At 43.6% G+C, this 24605-nt stretch overlaps 1 pseudogene; it reads right to left on the reverse strand.

Moving 5' to 3' along the window:
* Nucleotides 1-24605, reverse strand: part of LOC144784225 (vomeronasal type-2 receptor 26-like) — a 187740-nt pseudogene that overhangs the window by 38516 nt on the left and 124619 nt on the right.

The following is a 24605-nucleotide window of genomic DNA, read 5'->3' on the forward strand; positions in this document are numbered from 1 at the left end:
TTGGGTTGGGAAAATAGAGAGGGGCAGATAATAAAAGAAAGAAAGGTGTGGTTTAGTTGATGACCATGGACTAATTCTAGCTTTGGCGGATCCTTAAATTATATTATCGTTCTGTTCAAATAACTTTATTTACATGTGACTGACATGGTGAACATTTGTAAAGTAAATATTTAAAATGAGGAGGGCTATTTGTCAAGGTAACTAACACTCATGAGGAAATTGAATATCTTCTCATTTTAAAAGGATCGTTTGTCACGCAATGCTTTATCACCTACCACTCTTGTTGGTAATCTCTCCTTCTGAGCAGAGGGTGCAGTCATAGCAACAGACAGGTTTCTCCTTTAGAGGGACCTTCCTGTATCCAGGAGGACAACTCTCACTGCACACCGAGGTAGGGATGATCTGGAGAGGAAGAGATGGAGATGTGTGAGACATCAACAGGGGAAGAAACAAAGGGTACAGGAAACATTATCACACATCCTGCAGACTGAGAAAGAATTTGTATAGTTTGTCGTGTGAGAGAACAGAATAAAAAGAAATAAGGGGCTGATGTCATAGGTTCAGTGGGAGCGTGTAATTGCATCAGTGTGAGGGATCCAGGGAGGAGGAGATGCAGGGCAGATGTGATAATATTAGTGAGTGGATTCCAGAGAAGACGAGATGAATGGCATCTGTGGTGGTATCAGTGCAAGGGTTTATGGAACGAAGAGATGCAGAGCAGATGTGATAGCATCAGTGTGAGGGATCCAGGTAGAGAGAGATGTAGGGCAGATGTGATACTATCAGTGTGAGGAATCCAGGTAGAGAGAGAAGCAGGGCAGATGTGATACTATCAGTGTGAGGGATCCAGGTAGAGAGAGAAGCAGGGCAGATGTGATTCTCTCAGTGTGAGGGATCCAGGTAGAGAGAGAAGCAGGGCAGATGTGATAGCATCAGTGTGAGGGATCCAGGTAGAGAGAGAAGCAGGGCAGATGTGATAGCATCAGTGTGAGGGATCCAGGTAGAGAGAGATACAGGGCAGATGTGATACTATCAGTGTGAGGGATCCAGGTAGAGAGCGATGCAGGGCAGAAGTGATACTATCAGTGTGTGTGTCCAGAGAGAATGAGGTGTGAGGAAGATGTGATAACTCAGTGTGAGGTATCCAATGACCAGAGAGCCAGGGGATATGTGATAATGTTAGTGTGAGAGATCCAGAAAGGAAGAGGTGTGGGGCAGATGAGATAACATCAGTGAAACAGAGAGGAAATAATAAAGGTCACTTGATATACCAGAGTCAGAGTCTTCATGCGGAAGAAACATAGGGTACATTCCATATTATTAAATAGCCAGGAGGTCTGAGGACAACAGGTTAACAGACAATACGAAGAGACCTAGCATCCAAAGGAGGAGGAACAGGTCTGTCAATATACAGACCTATTTGCATGTGTAGGTGTAGTTTACAGATAAAGACCCTTATGAAGTGTAAACATAATTTAGAAATTAGAGTTTCTGAAGAGTAAACATTCTTGTTTGACGGGGTTGACAAGATTTTGCTGATCCATAACCACCTGGTAAATGGTGATGATACACATCAGTCAAGGGCAGGTGGAAATCCATTTGCAAAGTGTGAATGTGCTTGAAACTACCCCAAAATTGGCGAAAATGCAAAGAAAGTGTTTTTGCCCTAGGAAAAATCTTTTTTGCATAGAGAAAATGAAAAGATGAGCAAGTAAGCTTTCACTTCCTCAGGATTTTTCTGACGAATGTATGTGTACAATTTCTCATTCAAGGATGGGATTTCTACATTGATATTAACAGTAGTGCGACAATCACTTTCTGGATTACTCTGAAAGTATTTGTGAATTCCAAAAATAATTAAAATCTTAATTAAATGTTAGATGAACCTGTAGAAGTAGTTTTACAATTTAATTTGTAACAGTCACCTAACAAGTCCTTGGATGGAGAAGAGATGAAGGGGATCTCCCAAAGGTCTGGAGCCATCCTCAGCCTCAGCCTCAACCCCCTCCCTCTTGATCCGGACCTGCTCTCGGCCGAGTGTTGACGCCGAGAGCAGAGCACCGGTTTTGGCGGCCATCTTGGGTCGGGTTGTGGTTCGTGACGCGATTTCAGCGTCATAAAAGGGACGCGAAAGGAGAGTGCCGGTAATTCTAACTCTGCACGCACTTTCACCCTCCTGAGGCGGAAGCCGGGAAGTCTCTTGCCTTTCCCCTTTTTTTAACTGCTTTTAAATATTGAATTGTGTTCTTTGTAACTGTGGGCTACACCAGAACTAAATTGGTGTATTGCGACCCCCTGCGCTCAGTAGCGCTCCAGACCCCCTTCTCACCCCCTCCCTCTTGATCTGGACCTGCTCTCGGCCGAGTGTTGACGCCGACAGCAGAGCACCGGTTTTGGCGGCCATCTTGGGTCGGGTTGTGGTTCGTGACGCGATTTCAGCGTCATAAAAACGGACAGTGATGACTCCGCGCAGCGGACGCGATCAGCGGGCGCGCCGGATCTGCGCCGGAGTCGTGTCAGAGTCCTGCCCGTCTGCGCCCGTCCACGACACGGTAGCGGACGTTGCGGCGGCTAACTCTGGCCACAGGATTACCTATTCTGCAGGTGATCTCCTATCCTATAATTCATATACTGCGTCCTGTCGATTTATTTTTCCAAGCCGATATAAAGGCAAATGTCGCTGTCCTGGATGTGGTTGGTATCTTAACATTTACAGGGTCTCCGAGCCACCCCACGTACTTCCCGTTAATAACTTCAAGTGCTTATTATTAAACACCCGCTCATTGCATAGGCACGCTTAGGATATTTTTGAGTTATTGACTGCTGAGTCACCACTCTGTCTTATGCTCACAGAAACTTGGTTAAATGAGTCCTCTAATCCCGACATCACGGCAGCCATTCCACCTGACTATATAGTCTATAGACAGGATAGGGCACTGGGTAAAGGTGGAGGTGTGGCTCTTGTAGTCCAAAGATCTTTTGCTTGTACAATCATTCCATCCTCGCCCATCTCTGGCTGCGAATCCCTTGCCTTTTCCATTGCACTTTCCCCGCACCAATCATTCTCAGGGCTCCTAATCTATAGGCCTCCAGGTCTGCGAGGTTCTTTCTTTGACGAGCTTCAAGCAGCCATTACTGCTCTCTGTCTAAAGGTGGAACATTGTATAATGCTTGGGGATTTCAATATCCACATGGATGTCGAGTCGGACAGTGAGGCTATTAAAATCATGGACATCACTGCTCCTATCGGCCTAACACCCTTCATCACTAGTGCAACTCACGACAAGGGTCACACTCTTGACCAGGTATTTTCCACCTTCCCCCTTACCATGTCTTGCCCCACTCCTGTTTTATGGTCTGACCATTTTTTGATCAGCTTTCTTATCCAAGGTAGAAGTAAAACTTCCTGTATTAACTCGGACCAACTTAGGCACCCTAGTAGACCCTTTCACAAAATTACCCCTGAGAATCTGGCTCATGCATTTCAAGAGCATCCCTGTACCTTTTCGGCCATTTGGAGAGGGACCTTGAAACTTTTCAGAAATGGTTGACTGAAAGGCTTGATGACCTTGCCCCTCTTTCTACACCTCGTTCATCTAGCAAGCGCAGTTCGACTCTTACCCGGCGTAATTATAAGTCAGCTGAAAGACTATGGCGGAAACAGTACGATCAGGAAGCTAAGTCTGCCTACAAACTATTGATTAAATCTTATCACGCAGCTATCCTTGAGGCTAAAAAGAACTATTTCGCCAACAGAATTGAATCTGCGTCAAACTCTTGTAAAGAAATTTTTACCATCGTCAAAGAGTTTGTGTCTCCCAAATCCTGTTCGGCCCAGCATAAGTTCTCCGAACCTTGGATAAAGGAGCTAGCCATCTTCTTTAATACAAAAATTAAACTGATCCAGGAATCTTTTCCTCCAGCTGTTCCTTATGTATCTCTGACTGACTCCAATCTGATGTCTTTTCCATCTGACACTTACCCCTCACTATCGGAATTTCCATCTTTATCAGAATCCTCCTCTCTGGATCTTTTACTTAGGATTAAATCAGGTTCTCCACTTGACCCCTGCCCGGCGAGCTTTCTTGCTAGTAATGCCAAGATTCTAAATTCCCTGATCCACCCAGTCTTGAACTTATCCTTGTCTAGCGGCAATGTTCCCCCTGCCTGGAAGAAGGCAATGGTTGTCCCCCTCCTAAAAAAACCAGGTCTCGACCCAGAGATTCATGCTAACTATAGGCCCATATCTCTCCTGCCCAGTTTAGCTAAGATCGTCGAGAAGCACGTCCATTCTGTGCTTTCTTCCTTTCTGGAAGATCATGGGTTACTCCACTCTATCCAATCTGGTTTTCGCTCCAATCTGAGCACTGAGACCGCTCTATTGGAGGTTAACGAAGCCATTAAAGAAGTTCTCGACGCAGGTGGTAGAGTAATGCTGGTGATGTTGGATCTGTCGGCGGCCTTCGACACCGTCCCACATGAGGCCCTCTTGAGAAGACTTCATGAGATTGGTCTACGTGGGACGGTGCTTAGATGGTTGAGATCTTACCTAGCCGGTCGTCGACAAGTGGTCTGGGCCCCTCCTTATTCCGCAGAAGTGCCGCCTATGGATGTCGGAGTTCCCCAAGGGTCGGTGCTGAGCCCGACCCGTTTTAACATCTTCATGACTCCATTGGCGGTACTTGCGGAATCCATGGGTGCCCAGATCATATCATACGCTGACGACACCCAGCTTCTCTTCACCTGCAAGAAGGGCATGGAGTTTGACGGGGAGAGCATCCGTGGTTGCCTTGGGGCTGTCTTCGACTGGTTTCAGCGACGCAGCCTCAAGTGCAACCCTGATAAATCTGAGGTGCTCTTCTTCGGCTGTCAGGCAGATCCGCCTTGGCAAGAATGGTGGCCGGTGAGCATGTCTCCACCCTCTTCTTCCTCTGAGGTCGCGAAAAACTTGGGGATTAAAATCGACAACACCCTTTCGCTGAAAGCACAGATCATTGGTCTCACCAGCACCTGCTTCGGTCTGCTAAAAATGCTGCGAAAATTCCTTCCTCTGCTTCCTCTAGTTCATAGGAAGCTGACAGTACAGGCTCTGATTTGCTCGAGGATTGACTACTCGAATGATCTATACCTGGGTTTACCTGATTATCTCCTGCATAAACTTCAGGTAGTTCAAAACTCCGCGGCCAGGGCTATTTTTGGCCTACCTCGGCAAGCCAGGGCATCAGAGCTGCTTTTTTCCCTTCATTGGCTTCCTGTCAAGAAGCGGATTACTTCCAAGGCTCTCACATTGACTCACAAGGCACTCCATTCGGTCGGGGCCTCGTATATTAAAAAACGGCTTGTTTTTTACAAACCCACCAGATCTCTCCGATCGGAAAGTCTTGGCCTGGCAACGGTTCCCCCCATCAGGAGGGCCAGGATAGGAGGACGTTCCTTTAAACATCTTGCCCCTAAACTTTGGAACTCTCTTCCTGTTGATCTCCGTCGCACCTCCAATCTTTTTGCATTCAGAAAAGCTTTGAAGACTTGGCTTTATAATCAGTAAGATGTTATGCTCTGTTTCCCCTTTTTCAGTTGCGGGTTAGAAAGCGCCGGGACACTCCTTGGAGTAGCCGTGCGCTATATAAGCAACCCCATTAACATAACATAACATAACATGAGGTACCATTTTTATTGGGAGACGTAGGGGAATGGTTGATGGTAGCAAATTAGTTGCTTCCTGACGATTTCAGACCATTTAATCACAGAAGTTTTAGTCAAAGTTTGAGGTTTGCAAGGTAAGAGTGAGTAAGTAAACCTGGTGAGAGGTATGCAAGTCACCCCACACAGGATTTCCCCAAGTGTTTAGTTTTCAAAAATGTCCCGGTTACCACTTGCAAAAATATGTTTGTTTTCAGTGGAAAAATGTGATGTGTCTATGTTATGTGTTGGCACCTTTCCACCAGCCCTATCCACACATGTGGGGCACCATTTTCATTGGGAGACTTGGGGGAGTAGTAGGTGGTGGGACATTAGTTTCTGCCTACACATTCCATAACATTCAATCACAGAAATGTCATGAAAATGTTTTTTTTAGTTAAAGTTTGAGGTTTGCGGGGACTTCTGGGTAAGAAACCCTGGTAAGAGACATGCAAGTCACCCCACTGTAAATTGTTCCAGATATCTACTTTTGAAAAATGCACAGATTTGCTAGGTTTACTTAGGTGCCTGCTAATGTTATGTTCCAAAACCCACAGCTAGCCACATTGTAAAAAAAGGGTCAGTTTTCAGTGGAAATATGTGATGTGCCCATGTAGTGTTTTGGGGACTTTCTTATTGCAGAAACTAGGTCTACCCACACAAGTGTGGTGTGGAAAAGTAAATTTTGCCATGTTATATGTGCCTACGTGTTCCCCATCTCATGCTATATGTGCATGATTAATATGCATATGTATTCCCTATGATCGATTAAAGACGCAATTACAGTTGTGTTCATCTCTAGTATGCCAGTTTCCAGTCTTCGTGAATACAACGAATATTAGGCCTATGTAAAGCTACGTTGCCACGTTTTACAGTGTGCACGTTAATTCATTGAAAAGTCCTCGTTTCTAGGCCTCAAAAGGGCCCGGACTCAGATTCAGCTCCTGTTTCCTGAACCCTCTCCGAGGAGCGATACAGCCCCCACCTGCATCCCTGACCCTTAGCTTACTTCATGCCACGCAGTGCCCGGCTCGGCCTGGCTCTGCCTGCCAGTCTGCCAAGAGTATGTTATGATTCTAGTTATCAGTTCAGCCCTCCTTCTCTGCATTCCTAAGCTACTGAATCACATCAATAGTTTACGTCATGGTCTAGCCTTTATGTCTCCATGTAAGAGAAATACTGTATTAATGGTCATTTAATATTCCTCAACACACACTACATGTAGAATAATGCATGCACCAGTCTTAGAGTCTGTTAGCCTTTACCCTGATAACTTTTGGATTCTATCAACATGTTCTCTAAACACCAGATACTAGATAGGCTTTAGGTACATGTCGCTCTGACACTCCAGACTTTTCGTCTCTTCTTCTAGCGCAGAAATCATAGCCCCCAGCTCCTCCTGGTAACACGTCATTGCCAGCTTGCGCGCACCACTAGGTCAGAGGTCCCAGCTCCTCAGGTAGCCCCCTCCATGTTTCCGCCCCTTTTATGACATATTCTGTTACGTTTACATCACATGTCTGTGTATACGCCCTGAACACGCCTTCTTGTTGCATCAGTCATGCCTTATCTTTCGCGACTGTTACAGGCCCCGCCTACTGTTTCGCCTACTGTATTGAATACCATGTATTTTGTTTAACTATATATACTAATGTACTGTTATTAAAAGTTGCCACTCTTGCCCAGATCCTGCCCCCGGCAGCTGCCATCCCATTCCCATGCAGGCTGTCCTGTTCCAGTCCTTTATGTTCGATTAAAGCCTGTATACTCCAGCTACCTCGTATCTTGACTCTTATTTATTGAGCTAAACCGTTTATTTATTATAGTCAAAAATAGTACCGGTAATTAATTATTTATTTACCACAGTGGTAACATTTGGGTTAGAAGACTTAGGGGTACATTGAATAGTAGAACAAGTGCTATTATAAATTATGTTTCTCTGCATTTGTGCCTTCCAAATGTAACCCAGTGTGTAAGAAAGAAGAAGTTTTGAGAATTGCCTTCTAATTCACCTGTTATTATATAGGTTTCCTTGATACCTATTTTCACTCTTTATAATTTTACCATGTGAATTGCTCTGTACTCATTAAACAATGCAAGATGGTGCTAAGTTATTGGCTCTGGGTTCCCTGAGTTCTTGGAAAGCCACAAACCCTAAATATCCCCACAACCAGAAGTCTCTAGCAGATTTAATGGCCTATTGATTTTGTAAATCGGCCATCATGAGGAGAAGTTACGAATAAAAATGTCGTCACAATTAAAAAAAAAAATCCTACCAATTTTCATTTTCTTTTATTTTACTGTTAGCTACTATGAGAAAAACATTGAGGCATCTACACAAAGGCTGTATGTCAGAACAACAAAGGCCATGACAATGAAGGTCTTTTATTTCAAACAGATATGCCTTTACTTCACATACCTTTACCACCCAAAAAATTATATGCATAAATATATATATAAAACTACTCAGCTCCTTTACATCTCCTACTCCATGGATAAAACAGACACGGACCTCAATCGTTGATGGCTCTGCCCCCCTGTGGTGTGTCTGGAGCTAGGGCTCACACTGAAAATGGAGGTTGTTGTGCACTTGCAAAGTGCCCCCCAGAACTGATTTGGACTGGGCTCAGAGCCCTGGGCCAGAAGAGAACAAATAGATTTAATGTATAAAAAGAGGACCCTAGACCCCAGACTTTTATATCACTTCTGGGAATCAAGAGGGACCTTTGCCAAGGAAAAGAGCTGGAGAAGCTGAGGAGGAATACTGCCCCTGTGCTGTTTGCAGTTTGGGGTTGGCCTTCAGTGGCTAGTTGCTGCCAAGGAAAGGAGAAGGGACTTTGCTGTGTCCCTTGCTTGAGGAAGATCTCCAAGGGTTTGAACCTCACTTTGACTCCTGTTCTGAAGTCTCAGAGACACAAATACTTCATCACCAGTTCTCCTGAAGTTCCTTGCTGGGATTTACACCTACTAAGAGGTGCCTGCTATTGTTTTGGACCTCTGCATGCAGTTTGCCGCTGGAAGCGGGGAAAAGTAACACAACTTTGAGAAGCACGACGCATCTGCACCTGTTTCTCATGCATCGCCGAAGAAATTGTCGCATCACCTTCCGCCGGCTCGAGATATCACCGCACGGTGCATCAAGTTCACCGATCTCTGAAGTGTGAGATAACAGAACCGATTCCGACACAATGACTGCTGTGCGACTGCAAGAACCCACGCATCATCACAGATCATCACAGATCATTGCATCACGTTGAGGCGCCAAGTCTGTCACATCGTTGGGGGACGCAGTAAGAAACTGATGCATCAACTTTCCATGCAGTAAGAAACAGACGCCTTTCCATGCAGTAAGAAACAGACGCATCACCTCTTCTCCAGTAAGAAACTGACCCATCACCTCCCCTGGGCGGTAAACACCCAAAATATAGCATTAATTATATCGAAAGGACACAATATCGAATAGAAAATATCGAGAGGACAGAATATAGAATAGACATAATATAGTTAGAAATAATATTGACATATAGGTAAGTAATATCGAATGTCGTGATATCGAATGTCATTATATCGAATGTCATTATATAGAATGTCATTATATCGATTGCTTTTTAATTGTATTATATGTTAGCATATGTGTTAAAAGTATATATTATTTTTTTAATGTACGTTACAATTTTTTATGGTAATGAATTTTATGTTAATTCATTTTTGCGTATATTAGTTCCATAGCAGGTTGTGGGTTTATAGGGGAATAGGGTGGGAAGTAATTTAATTTAAATTAAAAAACAAAAATAATGTATTCATTAATAATTTATTGTTTAATAATTAATATTGGTAAATAATTTTTACGTATATATTAGTTCCATAGCGGGTTGTGGGTTTATAGAGGAATAGGGTGGGAAGTAATTTAATTTAAATTACAAAAATAATACATTGTTCATTAATAATTGTATGGTAAATAATTAATATTGGTAATTGTGTTAATTTGTTTATAATTAAATATTCAAAACGTTATTAATACAAGTTTTTAGTTAATTGACAATTATGCAAATTGTGGAAATTGTTATTAATTAGTAATTAATTAGTAATGCATTATTAATAATTAATGTATTAATATGTTAATTATGTACATTTTTGGAGGAGTGTTTTGAGTGTTTATAGGGGAGTATGGTGTATATTGAATTAACTGAAAATACATGTTTATTAATATTTATATAATATTTAATCAAAGTTATTTTATAATGTTAATTGTGTTGATTAATTTAGATAATGTTATTATTTTTTGTTAATTGTGATTAGCTAATTAATTAAATGTTAATTCATTATGTAAATGTATTATTATTTTAGACTATTGGAGGTGATGTTTATAGAGGAAAATAGTGGGAGGTAAATTAAATTTAAATAATTCATTATTTTTAATTCATTTTAATTAAATTGTAGGACTGTGTCTACTAAATTATTCCTCTACCCTATCCAACACTTTCCCTACTGTTCCACTCGTAAGAGTGGGAATAGTAATTGTTACCTCCCGCTATCCAACACTTTCCCTACTGTTCCACTCACTGGAGTGAGAATAGTCATTTTTATTCTCCCGCTGTCCAACACTTTCCCTACTGTTCTACTCGTAGGAGTGGGAGTAGTCATTTTTACCCACCTGCTATCCAATACTTTCCCTACTGTTTCACTCACTGGAGGGTGAATAGTAATGTTTATCCTCCCGCTATCCAACCCTTTCCTGACTGTTCCACTCATTGCAGTGGGAATAGTCATTTTTACCCTCCTACTATCCAACACTTTCCCTACTGTTCCACTCACTGGAGTGGGAATAGTAATTTTTACCCACCCACTATCCATACTTTCTCTACTGTTACACCCACTGCAGTGGGAAAAGATATTTTTATTCTCCCACTATCCAACACTTCCCCTACTGTTCCACTAATTGGAGTGGGAATAGTAATTTTTACCCTTCCGCTATCCAACACTTTCCCTACTGTTCTACTCGTAGGAGTGGGAATAGTAATTTGTATCCACCCGCTATCCAACATATTCTATACTTTTGCACTTGTTGTAGAGTGAATGCTATTTTTATTCACTACACTATGCAACATTTGTATTATTGTTCCATTTAATGTAGTTTAAAATAGTACTTTGTATAAAAAATATTAATATTATTATTTACATAATTGTATATTATTTATTTTTAAATGAATATATGTATATATATTTTTTTTTCCCACAATCCTCTACTCGAAAATACAGGGAGACGACGCCATGTTCTGCTTTTTAGAAGATTTATTTACACAAGTCGGCTGCTGGGACGCGTTTTGCCTGTTCACCAGGCTTGTTCACCACAGTGAAAATAAAGTTTGCCAAATTTAAAGCCCTTCAAAACCATGTCACGTGAATGAAACTACAATTACAGTGCTATGGAAAACAGACTCGTAGTTTTATGAGATGTTAATTCAATCTGCGGCTTGACATTTCAGCGTAAATGCGTTATAATCAACATATTCACCGTAAATACATTTATGACAACCTAAATATTTATAAAATTACAAGATATCATGTCTAAATATATTATGGTAGACCAGCATTTCAGTAAAGTGACATTGTGCAATTAGAATTCATGCTACAACTTGTGATATAAAATCAATATCGAGCAAGTGCTCGAATACCCCATTTCGCTGTGTATTTATTTATTAATTTATGCCGCTGAGTTTCATGTATTTAGCCCAAGTGGGCATTTCCGTTAAGCACCATGCATTTCGTGTCTATCATTCTCCTCTGAGCTTTAAACAAAAAAATGTGACCCTAAAATAAAAACAAAATTGTTTTAAAACTACTACAAACATCGGAGAGGGATTTTTTACTGCTTATTAATTACAAATGTCTATGAAGATCTTCTTCCATGTGAAGACCTCCCGGGTATTTGCTATTTAATTTAATTATGTACATTGACTCCAGTTTATGTAACTTTTTTTCATAATTCCCACCTCTTGCATTTTGCTTGACTGCATCTACAACAAAATAAGACAATCCTGCAATGTTTCTCTGGTGCTTTATATCGAAGTGTCTTGCGACAGGATACGTCTTATCTCCATTTTGTTATGACACGCAGATGCTGCAAGATTCTCATGTGTACAGGGAGGATTGTGCTGCCTACGTATTTCAAGCCACATGGGCATTGAAGCACGTAGACAGCATGGTCAGTTTTGCAGTGAAAGTGCCCCTTGATTTTAAATTTCCTGCCTGAGAGATTTGAAGACTAAGTAGAGGTGTTTTTGCCATGAAGGCATGTCTTACATTTGTGGCACTTCACAAAACCCTCTTTTTTAGTAAGCCACAACTTCGCTGGTATTTTCGGAAGTGGAGCTTTCAACATATTGCCTACCATCATCTGCTTAAAGCACCTGGCTTTACGAAATGTCAATTGAGGTTTTTTAGTGACAATTTTCCCCAAAATTGGGTCACTTCGTATCAAGTGCCAATGTTTATTTAAAATACCCCTAACCGGATTGTGTCGAGTGTTAAAGGTAGTTATCATTCGGCAGGTATTGTTATTTTCATTTTCTTTTCTCTTTGCACTGTTGCTTTTTCCAAAAAGAATTTCCAGTCTCGGTCTTTTTTTCGCTTTAATAACTGCTGAGGTGACACACTCTGAGGTGTATCCTCTCGCTTTAAAGCGATTGCTTAGATTATTGAAGGCATCATCACATGCGTTTTTATTACTGCAATTACGTATAGTTCGTAAACTCTCCCCATACGGGATACTACGAATTCGGTTATGTGGATGGAAACTTTTGGCGTGCAACAACGTGTTGCCCGCTGTTGGCTTCCGATAGAGTGATGTTTCTAGTTTGCCATCTTGAATATAGACCGTTAGGTCCAAAAAATTGACCTCAGTTTTACTTATATTACTGGTGAACTTTAGATTCAACTCATTATGCTGCAAAGCCTTAATGAAGTTGGTCAATTGTATCTCTGGGCCTTTCCATACAATGAAGAGGTCATAAATAAACCTACTCCAATGCATGATGTTTGTCTGCCAAATGTCTGGGTACTGCTTGCGGACAACCTGCTTCTCCCACCAGCCCATATGCAAATTAGCAAAGCTTGGGGCAGGTGCCCATCGCAGTACCACAGACTTGATGGAATAATTCCCCATAGAAGAGGAAGTAATTATTTTGTAGACATATCGTAGTCATTTCCACAAGCATTTGTGTATGTGCCCAATATTTGACCGGTCTGCTACCTAAGAAGTAACTAACTGCATTAAGACCATCTTTATGTCGTATGCTGGTGTATAAGCTAGTTACATCGATGGTTGCTAGTAGGTAGTCCTCTTCCCATGGAAGGTCATAGACCCTTTTCAAAAAATCCCCAGTGTCTTGGATATATGAGGGCAGCGACTTAGTGAGTGGGCATAGAAATGAATCGATATATTTTGATGTATTAGGGAAAGCACTCTGAATCGCAGAGATTATTGGGCAGCCAGGGGGATTTTTTTTGTCCTTATGCACTTTGGGTATCAAGTACATCACTGGTGTAACAGGCTTGTCTATTTTGAGAAATGACATTTCATCTTTTTTCAAGAGACCCTGCATATACCATTCTGACAATTTACAATTGTATATCAAGTGGCTTTTAAGCATAATCGACTCTTCTATTTTTACATAGTTTTGTCGGTTGTTTAATTGCTTGTATGCTTCCATAAGATATTGTTGCCTTCCCCACAGCACTACATTCCCGCCCTTGTCCGCATTACAAACAATACAATTAGAATTGCTCGCTAGCTTATTGACCAAGGCATGATAGTCTTTTTGCTGCTGTGAAAATTTATTATTTTTAGAGTGAATTTTGTACATAGATTTTTCAAATCATTTGTCACTAACTCATTGTAAATGTCAATCGAGTCTCTACTTGTTATTGGGGTGAATCTTGAAGTCGGTCTGAATGATGTAGGGTCATTGCTCATGATGTTTAAGCTTTCCTCTGCCGCTATATTTGTAGCCTGTCCAATATTCTCTATAGGTGATACATTCTCATTTTGAGTACCTTGTTGCATTTGTTAAACTTCCAGCATAAGATTCATGTCATCTACTCTCAGTTCATTACTTTCCACTACCTCAATCGAATTCCCAGTCAAGTTGGTAGAGTTAGCGCTATTCCCAAAGTGTTTTTTCAGTTTCAAATTTCTCACGAATTTGAATGTATCAATTCTTGTGGAGACATAGTCAAAGTTCTCTTCAGGACAAAATGATGAACCCAATTTTAGTATTTTTTCCTCCCCTGTTGTTAATTCGATATCCGTTAAGTTGACAATAGAAGTTGTATCCTCCTCCATTAGTTCTTCTTCTTCTTCACGAGTTCTCCTTGCCCAGAATACTTTTGCGCCTTTTCTCCTTTTGTTCCTCTGCCTTTTCCTTTTGGAGGTTTGGCGTATTGGACGAATTGCCTTGGTCTCAAGTTGAACCTATGTTCCTGCTCTAAAAAAGCAAATTCATCAATCACCGAGGGTGCTGGGCCAAAATTAACATTTCTTCCAATAGTGCCTTCTTCAGCGTCAGTTTCTACTTCTGAACTGACTGCACTACTTAAATCCGTTTGGCCATGTGTCGTGTTTGTACTGGCTTTATTAATTTTTTGTCTTCTAATTGTTTCAAACTTTTTGGCAAATGTATAAATTTGGCCTCTCTCGTAATCCAACTTATCCCGCAAGAATTTTTGTGTTTTGCGTTCTTTAACCGATACTTCCAATTTTTTGAGTCTTATCTGTATTTCTCCTTTATATTTCATTATAAATTCCTGGTCAGTTTCTGCGGATATAAATTCCTCAATTTGTCTGATCTCTTCCATGATTTTTATCCTGTCAGACTCGGCATATTTAGTTAGTATGCAAAGCATTCTCACTGAGGCTTCATGATTGTTTTCTGCCCACTCTTTTAATATATTGTCATCTGGTTCTTCATACGTGGGTGCTATCAAGATTCTTAAACCTCTTGGAATCCGCTTTACTTCCAGATACTTAGTTAATGATTTTGCCTCCCACCACTTTGAAAGTTCTGCACGTTTTAATTTCTCCAGGCTTTTTAAACGTGATAAAGTATCGGTTTTGGTGGTACTCGTTGCTTCTGTTCGTCTTACGGGAGGCCCACTTGTGTCAAGATCAAACACCGATATCGCAGCCTCCTCCCTCTCCTTAATTTCTTCAGCCGACATTTTATGTGTGTATTGCTTAAGCTGGGAAGAAAATAACAACTTTTTCTTCCCGCAGAAACCGCCAGGCTTTTAACCGCGTGATGCAGTAAAAATCGCTGTTACACCTGGCTTCCTCTTCTCCCCTTGAAAAGTACAAAACCAATCTTCTGTGCTCAAATCGAGTTTCCAGTGTTCATCCGCGGGTCCTCCGACTCGTGGATTCCTTCCGTAATCCTCGGGTTACAGTGATGCAGGTTTTTCGTAGAACACCTCTGCCTTCGGTATTCACTCCAAAGGGGGGGGCGGCGGTTTGTAGAAATACGGCTCCAATTGCCGAGTCACCAACCACCGCAGCTCCTGAACGAAGAGTGCATCGTCAAACAAGGACTGACTCAACCACGTCCTTAATTAATTCCACAATCCTCTACTCGAAAGTACAGGGAGACGACGCCATGTTCTGCTTTTTAGAAGATTTATTTACACAAGTCGGCTGCTGGGACGTGTTTCGCCTGTTCACCAGGCTTGTTCACCACAGTGAAAATAAAGTTTGCCAAATTTAAAGCCCTTCAAAACCATGTCACCTGAATGAAACTACACTGACAGTGCTATGGAAAACAAACTCGTAGTTTTACGAGTTGTTAATTCAATCTGCGGCTTGACATTTCAGCGTAAATGCGTTATAATCAACATGTTCACCGTAAATACATTTATGACAACCTAAATATTTATAAAATTACAAGATACCATGTCTAAATATATTATGGTTGACCAGCATTTCAGTAAAGTGACATTGTGTAATTAGAATTCATGCTACAACTTGTGATATAAAATCGAGAGAGGCAACAGTGCAAAGAGAAAAGAAAATGAAAATAACAATACCTGCCAAATGATAACTACCTATAACACTCGACATAATCAGGTTAGGGGTATTTTAAATAAACATTGGCACTTGATACGAAGTGACCAAATTTTGGGGGAAATTGTCCCTAAAAAACCTCAATTGACATTTCGTAAAGCCAGGTGCTTTAAGCAGATGATGGTAAGCAATATATTGAAAGCTCCACTTCCGAAAATACCAGCGAAGTTGTGGCTTACTAAAAAATAAGCATGGGCGGATTTTGCGGATTCGCAATCCGCGAATTTGCGTATTTGCGTATTGCAAAAATCCGCAAATTCCGCGAATTCTCGCGGATTTGCGTATTTTTTGGGGGGGGTGTGTTCGCACGGGTTTCTGCAAGTTCGCGAGGGTTTTGTACAATTTCGCAAATTGCGAACTTACTTGTCGGGTCGCCAGTTTTGCGAACTTGTTGTTTCTACGTGCCCAGCCTGTTTGCAAGGCTTTCTTCATCACTGCCACCCTCTGTCACCACTGGCACTCTCTTTGGTCACCCATGCCACCCTCTGGCTCACCCATGTTACCCTCTGTGTCATCACAGCACCCTCTGTACATTATTGGGGCAAAGCAAAGCACTGCCATCCTCTGTCAACACTGGCACTTTGGTTCACCCATGCCACCCTCGGTGTCATCACAACACCCTCTGATTGACCAGTGAGTGTACATTATTGAGGCAAAGCAAAGCACACCTGCTAAGTGCTTTAAGTTTTGCAAACAACAACACCTGCCCTGCCCCAACTGACATTAATGAAGGCTGGCACCTGCTTGTCTGCTCCCTTTCCTTTTTGTTGCAATGTAAATTTTTTTTAACAGGATGCAATGGCATACTTGTAACTATTCTGTGACTGTCAGAGCAGGGTCACACAATAGTTGCAAGTAGGCAACCGGATTCTGGAGGGCCCCTTCAGGAAGCACTACAGGTAAATGGTTACAAATGATGAGCTCGAACTTTTGCACCTGCTCGTTGGTTTTGCTTTTGCAAAACTCGTTTTTCGGTAATTTCGCCCTATTCGCGAGGCGCGGCGTCGTGCGAAATCGACCGTGGAAGCCGCGAACTCGTGCGAGTTACCCCAAGGTTGAGTATGGGCGCCGCCATTTTGTTTGCGTGACGTATTTCCGTTTCCGCCCGCTATGTGTAATCTCGTGCGATGAGCGCCTTGCGAATACAAGTTCGCACGAGTTCGCGAGAGAAATCGCGTGCGAACTTACTTACACGCACGTGTTCGGGCGGCCATCTTGTTTTTCATTCATTCCTATGTGTCTGGGCATGGTGTTTCTATCCTCTGTATATCTCTGCCATCCTTTGCTTGTTTTATTTATTTTTTGATCTATTAAACTTTTTTTCTATCCCTCTTGTTTTCTAGGTCTATATTTTTGTGTTTTAGTCTACTTTTGTTTACTTTTCAACTACTTTTTTAAACTTTTATTTCCTTCTTTTCTACTCTTATTCTTTTTCATTTTGTCTCCTTACCTGCCCAGAACATGGTGAAGACAGCAGTCAAGCTGCCCAAGACGGGCGCCGCAGCCCGTGCCCGGCTCCCGTGTGGCCGCTTGAGGGCGGAAATGGTGGTGCCCCGGGAGATCTTCAGTCCTGAGGAGGTGGGCTCACTGGTTTATTATGTGCAGCGCCGTCTCCCCAGGACCATCGCGGCAGGCGGCAGGATCGCTGCCGGTTACACCAATAGCCAGGAGCGACGGAAGCGGTGGGGGCAGGTGTGCCGGGCCCTTTTTAACATCACGGGGGTCCAGCGCACCTATAATCAGGTGACCCACCGCTGGACCGATATCCTGGACCGGGATCACGACCTGCTCGACCTGCTGGGAGTGGAGGTCCCCGGGCTTGGTGAGTAGTAGTAGCAATTTTTTCATCACTCGTCACTACTCTGTTTTTTCTCCTGCTCTGTGTGTTATATAATATTGCAAATGTTTGCTTTAACTTTTTTACAAAGAGCAATAATGCTGCTGATTACATTGATAGGAGAGGTAAATTAATATTTCAAAATCTTCTGTGCATTTCAGGTGCACTGCTCTCCTTCTCTGTGGCGGTGCCACTGCTTATTTGTTTTCTATTTTGTGTTCATTTATTTGGGCTGAGTAATGTATGAGTGTACTTTACAGAACTGCGTAATGCAAGACACAAAGGGGCAGATTTACAAGCCCCTTGCGCCACGTTTACGCTGCCTTACCTGACGCACAGCGACGTAAACGTGGCGCATCCCTGCGAGTCATGTACGTGATGCATCTAGGGAGATGCGCCACGTTAAGACCTGGGCCTGCGCCACAATGGGAGCGTTCCCACGCAGGGGGAGGGGGGGGTGGCTGTCAGGCAGATGTGTGCCTCGCAAAAGTGCCTGCGTGAAATCTACAAGATTTAACGCAGGCACTTCCGCGACGCTGCTACGTCAATTCTTTATGCCTGCTTGCTTGAAGCAGGCGTAAGGACTGATGCGGTATGTTGAGTATTGGGCAGCCCTGAGCATTGCTATAGTTGCATCGCGCCTGCGACGCGACTCTAGAGATGCACCCCTCTTTCGTCACGAGATGCGTCACGCATCTGCCTACCCTTGCGCCAGGGTTTGCCGCATTGTAATTGCGGCGCATCTGCCGTGACGCAAGGTTAGTTTTGCGTTACGCATTTGTTCTGGTGCACATCTGGAGGTGTCCAGCTCAGAACTCGTAAGTATGCCCCTAAGTGTCAGATTAGCAATTACCTGCGCATCCCTGCAAAGTGTGAGGCACGCCAGCACCACCTATGGTGCGCCGTATTTTCAATGCGGCACGCCATGGTGCCAAAACGTCACCGAAGCGTTACGCATCGGTGCCGTAAAGGCGGCTCATTGATGGAGTTGCGTTGCAACGATGGCGCAGCTCCAGCAATGCTGCGTCAAGCCGTAAGTCTGCTTCATGCAGGCGCAGGGTTTCAGTGACGCATCATTGTCCTAAATGACTGATTGAAATTTTATATATTCCCCATAGCCACTTTTAGCATGCGTTCCTGCGCAGGAACGCCCTCCCTTGCGCTGGAACGCTCCCTTACGGCGCAGGGCTTTAGAATGGGATGCATCTCCCATATGCGTCACGTTGTTAATATACGCCACACCATGGCGCCTCTCTTGTTGTGGCGCTGCGTCACAAAAGTGACGCAAGAACGGAGCAAAAGAGCTGCAAGGGGCTTGTAAATCTGCCCCTAGAGTAGAGGCTCAGGTGCAGTCCTTCCTTTGTAGCCCTCTTTTTGGCTGAAATAGTTGGTTCTTGTTCTTTCTAAATGTTTGATTTGGTTGACAAGGACATCGACACGCAGCAATCATCAATTTTTTCTGTTCTTTCTTTCATGTTGTACGTCAGGTCCGCCCAGGGGCAAGCGGACAGAAACAGTGGATGCAGTGGCTCCAAAGGAGGAGGAGGATGCAGGCCAGGGCGGCGAGTGCTCCTTTGCTGGCCCCAGTAAGTTTTCATTTAAATATAGAGGACCTATTGTTGTCCAAGCGTTCCTAATTTAATTTTTTCGAAACAGTGTTTAGATAGGAGCAAAATCAATAATACTACTGTTGCAGGGACAATTCTCCACAAACCAAACTATGGACCCCAAAAAGACCAGAGTCATAATATTTCAGAGTGGTGTGTTTGGCACACTGTATAAACCTGGTAGTGTCAGCGGCATGGACTCCTCCTTGCAAAAATTACAAAACCTTTCGCTGAGTCACTCTAGTCTGGAGGACCAAAAACCACAGAGTCTATTCAAGTTTAAAAGCTTCATTACAAGTAAAAGTAAACACATATATTAATATAAAGTTAGCTGGAAAAGGAAAAGTGCTTGGTGCTGAGTTGATGAGTAATGGAAGTTGGAACACATTTCTTGTGGTCGAGCCGAGCTTTCACCTGGTTTAGTTGATGTTGCTCTTGTCCGTAGAAGTCCAGCGTCTGTCTGTTCAGAGAAAAATGGTGTGTGTTAAAATTAAGCAAGCATTCATCAATTGTGACAAAAAAAAGCAGCAAGACAACAGCCTTCCCTGGAAAGAGGGACATTTTTACTTTAGACTAGAGTAGACAGTCAATTATTTTTTCTGTTGTTTTCAAATTTCTTCCTTCCTAAACCAAATACTAGTGAGTGGTGTAGTCGAACAGTCTTAAATATATTTTTTAGGTGGAACATCTGGTGGCGGGGCCAGCTCGGACGTGATCGTGATCGACTCCGAGTCTGAGGACTACACTGTGGAGGATGCGGCGCCAGCGGACAATCAGACTTTGAGGAAGCAGGCAGTGGTGGTGGCGAGTACAGGTAAGCTGGATCATGGTACTATCTGACTCTTAGATAGCATATGATGTGTATCCAGTGCTGGCCCAGTGACAAATTACAATATGGTAATTACAGCAGGCTGGGACCGACAGACAGATAGAGGCAGAGAGGGAGGAAGACAGAAGGAGAGAGAGAGAGAGGGAGGGAGCCAGAGGGAGGGTGAGGAAGGGAGACAGAGAGAGAGAGACAGCGAGGTAGAGGGAGACACAGGGAGACAGAAAGAGGGAGACAGAGAGAGCGAGAGAGAGAGGGAAACAGACATATCGCCTGGGCCTGGTGCAGATGATACGGTTGCTGGTGTGGTTAACGGCTCAGAGGAAAAGTCACTCACTTCTGCCAGATCTCTTTCATATGAAAGAGCACCAAACCATAAGCGCCCCACCTTGCCCCTCCATGCAGACGCCCATGATACTGGTCTGAATAGATTTGTACTGCGCTGGCTAGTTGCTAGTTGTACTGTGACACAACTTCCTGCTGAATCATTTTGTGTTAATCATATTTTTAAAGAGCATTCGTTACAGATTATGTCTTTCTTTCTTCATATAGTTGGTAATACTAAAACTGCAAAACCGAGCAGGAGTATGCTGGCTGTACTGGCCCGGCAACGGAGGCTGGATGCCACTGTTGCGCAATATCGCCGGCTGGTGGAAATGGAGGGGGATGACACGCACTCAAGTGCATCAAATGTTACATCTTCTGCATCCTCCTCGGTGACCCCACGTTCTGCCGGTAAGCGCAGTGCTCCAGCCAACCAGAGCCGTGCTGGAAGACGCCACCGCCGAGCAGCAAAGGCTGCACCTCCTCACAGTACTGTAAAGGCTCGCTTGCGCCGTGCACTCCGCAGAGTGTCCAACCTGGAGGCGGAGGTCAAGAAATGGGAGGAGTACAAAAAGGTGATGGAGGGCCTCCGCTTAGATCACGCCATGCTCCGGGAGGAGTACGATGCCCTGGCCCTAAGGCATGATGCCCTGGAGGCCAAAGTGAACAACCTGCATCCGTAGAGTGTCCCTTGCCCCTTTTTTAGAGACTTTTGGGGGGTGGGAATTGGGAGTTGGGTTTTTTGGGGACTTTTGATGGACTATTTATTTGGGGTTAGGGAGGGTCTTGCGGGAGATTATTTTGTTAGGGATATAAATATACTTTTTCAAACTTTATCTGAGCATACCTGTTTTTTACTACTTTTGAGCCTGGTGGGTGGTGGTTTTGCAGTAAGTTCATTTTACTGAACACTGTCATCGTGTTGGTTCACGTGTAATAGGCCAAATGTTTTCCGAAGTAAATGCCTGTCACAGAGTTTGTTAATTCAAGAGCCCTAGGACTTTACTGCTAGTACCACTGTCACTCTCTCGCCTCTCCGAACACTCCATTATACTACCTCCCATCCAAACGCTTATCTTACCTGTAATTTGTGTTTGAGGGTTGGCTCCACCTGGAATTCACAGTGTCCTAAGGCGTTCTGCAGCAGGGCCCCAACTGGAGTTTCCCGGCGTGGATTTTCTGCAAAACAAAAGCAATCAACATTAGAAATGTGGCAGCGGTGCTCACACAACCCAAAAACCTAGAAGCCCCACAGACAGCACCCATGAGACAGGCAAGCGAGCAATAATAACGCCTAAACGTTCACGTGTAATAGGCCAAATGTTTTCCAAAGTAAATGCCTGTCACAGACTTTGTTAATTCAAGAGCCCTAGGACTTTACTGCTAGTACCACTGTCACTCTCTCGCCTCTCCGAACACTCCATTATACTACCTCCCATCCAAACGCTTATCTTACCTGTAATTTGTGTTTGAGGGTTGGCTCCACCTGGAATTCACAGTGTCCTAAGGCGTTCTGCAGCAGGGCCCCAACTGGAGTTTCCCGGCGTGGATTTTCTGCAAAACAAAAGCAATCAACATTAGAAATGTGGCAGCGGTGCTCACACAACCCAAAAACCTAGAAGCCCCACAGACAGCACCCATGAGACAGGCAAGCGAGCAATAATAACGCCTAAACGTTCACGTGTAATAGGCCAAATGTTTTCCAAAGTAAATGCCTGTCACAGACTTTGTTAATTCAAGAGCCCTAGGACTTTACTGCTAGTACCACTGTCACTCTCTCGCCTCTCCGAACACTCCATTATACTACCTCCCATCCAAACGCTTATCTTACCTGTAATTTGTGTTTGAGGGCTGGCTCCACCTGGAACTCACAGTGTCCTAAGGCGTTAGGGGACTCGTCAACGTAAGTTTCTTCATTGTGCAGTATCCAGGCATCAGCATTATGGGTAATGGATAGGGTGAGTCTGGAGGAGGAGGACTCAGGATAGACGACCAGGACTGAGTTCTTGTCAACTAACTGTTGTGAACCTGAGGAATGCTGCGGCATCAAAATCAAGACAGTTCTGTTGATGGGCTTGTTGTTTTATTGGTTGATTACAGTTTTGTTGGGAATGTGATGAAGCACTTGCTAAAGAAAGACAGACACACAGGAATAAAAGTGAATAAGGAGGACTAAATTTACAATTAATGAATGATTGACTCATTTTCAGAACTCGCTGTCAGGGAAGCAGAACTCGTCCTCATACTCTGCTAAATCATCAGTCGGGGTTACTTCTAGTAACTGAGGAGAACTTTCCTCAGGTAGGTCGGTGTCCTCTTCTTCCTGCGTGGATTCTCGTACTCTGTAATCTGGTGGTATGAAGTGCTGGTTCATCTTTATCAAGGTGAGCCGCTCCACATTTGCGGGCAAGAGGCGGGACCTTTTGGAAGTCACAATGCCACCAGCAGAACTAAAAACACGTTCTGAGGACACGCTTGCGAGTGGGCAAGACAAGTAATTGATAGCCAGGTTGGTGAGCTCTCGCCATATTTTTCTTTTCCCATGCCAATACGCCAATGGGTCCTCAGTAATATTGACCTCTGTTGAGTCATCCAGATAGGCCTGCACCATTGAAAGAATGTCCTCCCGGATTCCTGTACTTTGCACTTCTGTGTCCTTTCTAGGACAAGGAAACCCTAGCTGAGTTAGCCAACCCGCTTCAGACATATCGCCTGGGCCTGGTGCAGATGATACGGTTGCTGGTGTGGTTAACGGCTCAGAGGAAAAGACACTCACTTCTGCCACAGGCACAGATGCAGAAGTGCTTTTTTGGGACGCCTGATGGCCTGCTGATTCACTAGTAGTACTGTCTTCTCCTACAGTTTCCTTCCGCTCTCTTTCAAAATGAATGGCTGACTGAGCTAGCCAACCTTTGTACTCTGTAACATCCGATGTTTCATAAGGAATTATTACTTTGCCAAACAATGGCTTTTTGTAACGTGGATCCAGAATAGTAGCACAAATGTAGTGCTGTTGTTTCTTGATTTTTACAAGCCGTTCATTGCTAACTAGGCGTTGTAATAATCTCTGCGCCAACTCATGTGCTTCGTTCTTTCCAACGTCCTTTAATTGTGAAGACACCACCTTGACTTGGTGCTCGAGCTTCAGCAACAATGGGATAGCTTTGCTCAAAGAACAGTCCTCCCTGCTGACGTCACGCGTGAAGACCTCAAAAGGACGAAGCATGTCTGTCAGGCTTTTAACTAGCTGCCATTGCTCCACCGCTAGCATCATTTCTGTTGTATCACCACCCAGGTTGTAGAAATACTCATTGACTACTGGAAACAGCTCATGCAGACGCTCAAGCATGTAGAAGGTTGAGTTCCAACGTGTTGCCACCTACTGGATAAGTGCTTTCACTGGCATTCTACATTCATTTTGCTTGTGCCTCAGCTCCTTCCGGCCTTAAAAGAATGGTTGAAATGTGTGCATATTCTTCTGCAGATGGTCAGTGTTTTGTCGACTGCAAGTTCTTTTTTCAAAAATATTTGCACAACAAGGTTGATACAGTGCGCCAAACACGGCACTCTGAAATAGAAACTGTCCTCCATGGCCCTAACTACATTGCTGCCATTATCTGTAGAAACATAACCAACCTTGCAATTTCTTGGGGGCAGCCATTGCGAGACCTTTTTGTTAAAGTCAGCCAAAATGTTGACTGCAGTATGACTTTTCTCCATGCCAAACATGGCTAATGTTGCATGTTTACGAGCACCCTTAAAAATCTCGACCAAGTCACCACCTGCATTTATCTGTTTTATAACCCCTGAAAAAGAGACCCAGTGTGCAGTGATGCACATGTAATCAAGGGCTTGGCAACTGGTCCACATGTCTGTTGTCAGGTGTATAGTGTGAACAGCACTCTTCTGCAAAGCTGCCCCCACCAACTCAAGCACCTCTTTATGTAGTGCTGGAACAGCAACCCTGGCAAAATAGAACCGGCTAGGAACCTTCCATTTAGGGGCCAGTGTTGCCACGAGTTCAAGGAAACCCACACCTTCGACAAACGAAAAAGGGAGAAGGTCCACCGCTAGCATTTTAGCCAGCTTAGTGTTATACAGGCGTACAGTTGGGTGGTTGCGTTGAAATTGCACATCTGAGGAGAACATGGCTGAAATGGTGCGCTGGACAAATTTACGGGATGATGCTGATGCCTTCTTCGACCCACTTCTGATCAG

Source organism: Lissotriton helveticus, chromosome 10, assembly GCF_964261635.1.
Source record: "Lissotriton helveticus chromosome 10, aLisHel1.1, whole genome shotgun sequence".
Classification (NCBI taxonomy): Eukaryota; Metazoa; Chordata; class Amphibia; order Caudata; family Salamandridae; genus Lissotriton; species Lissotriton helveticus.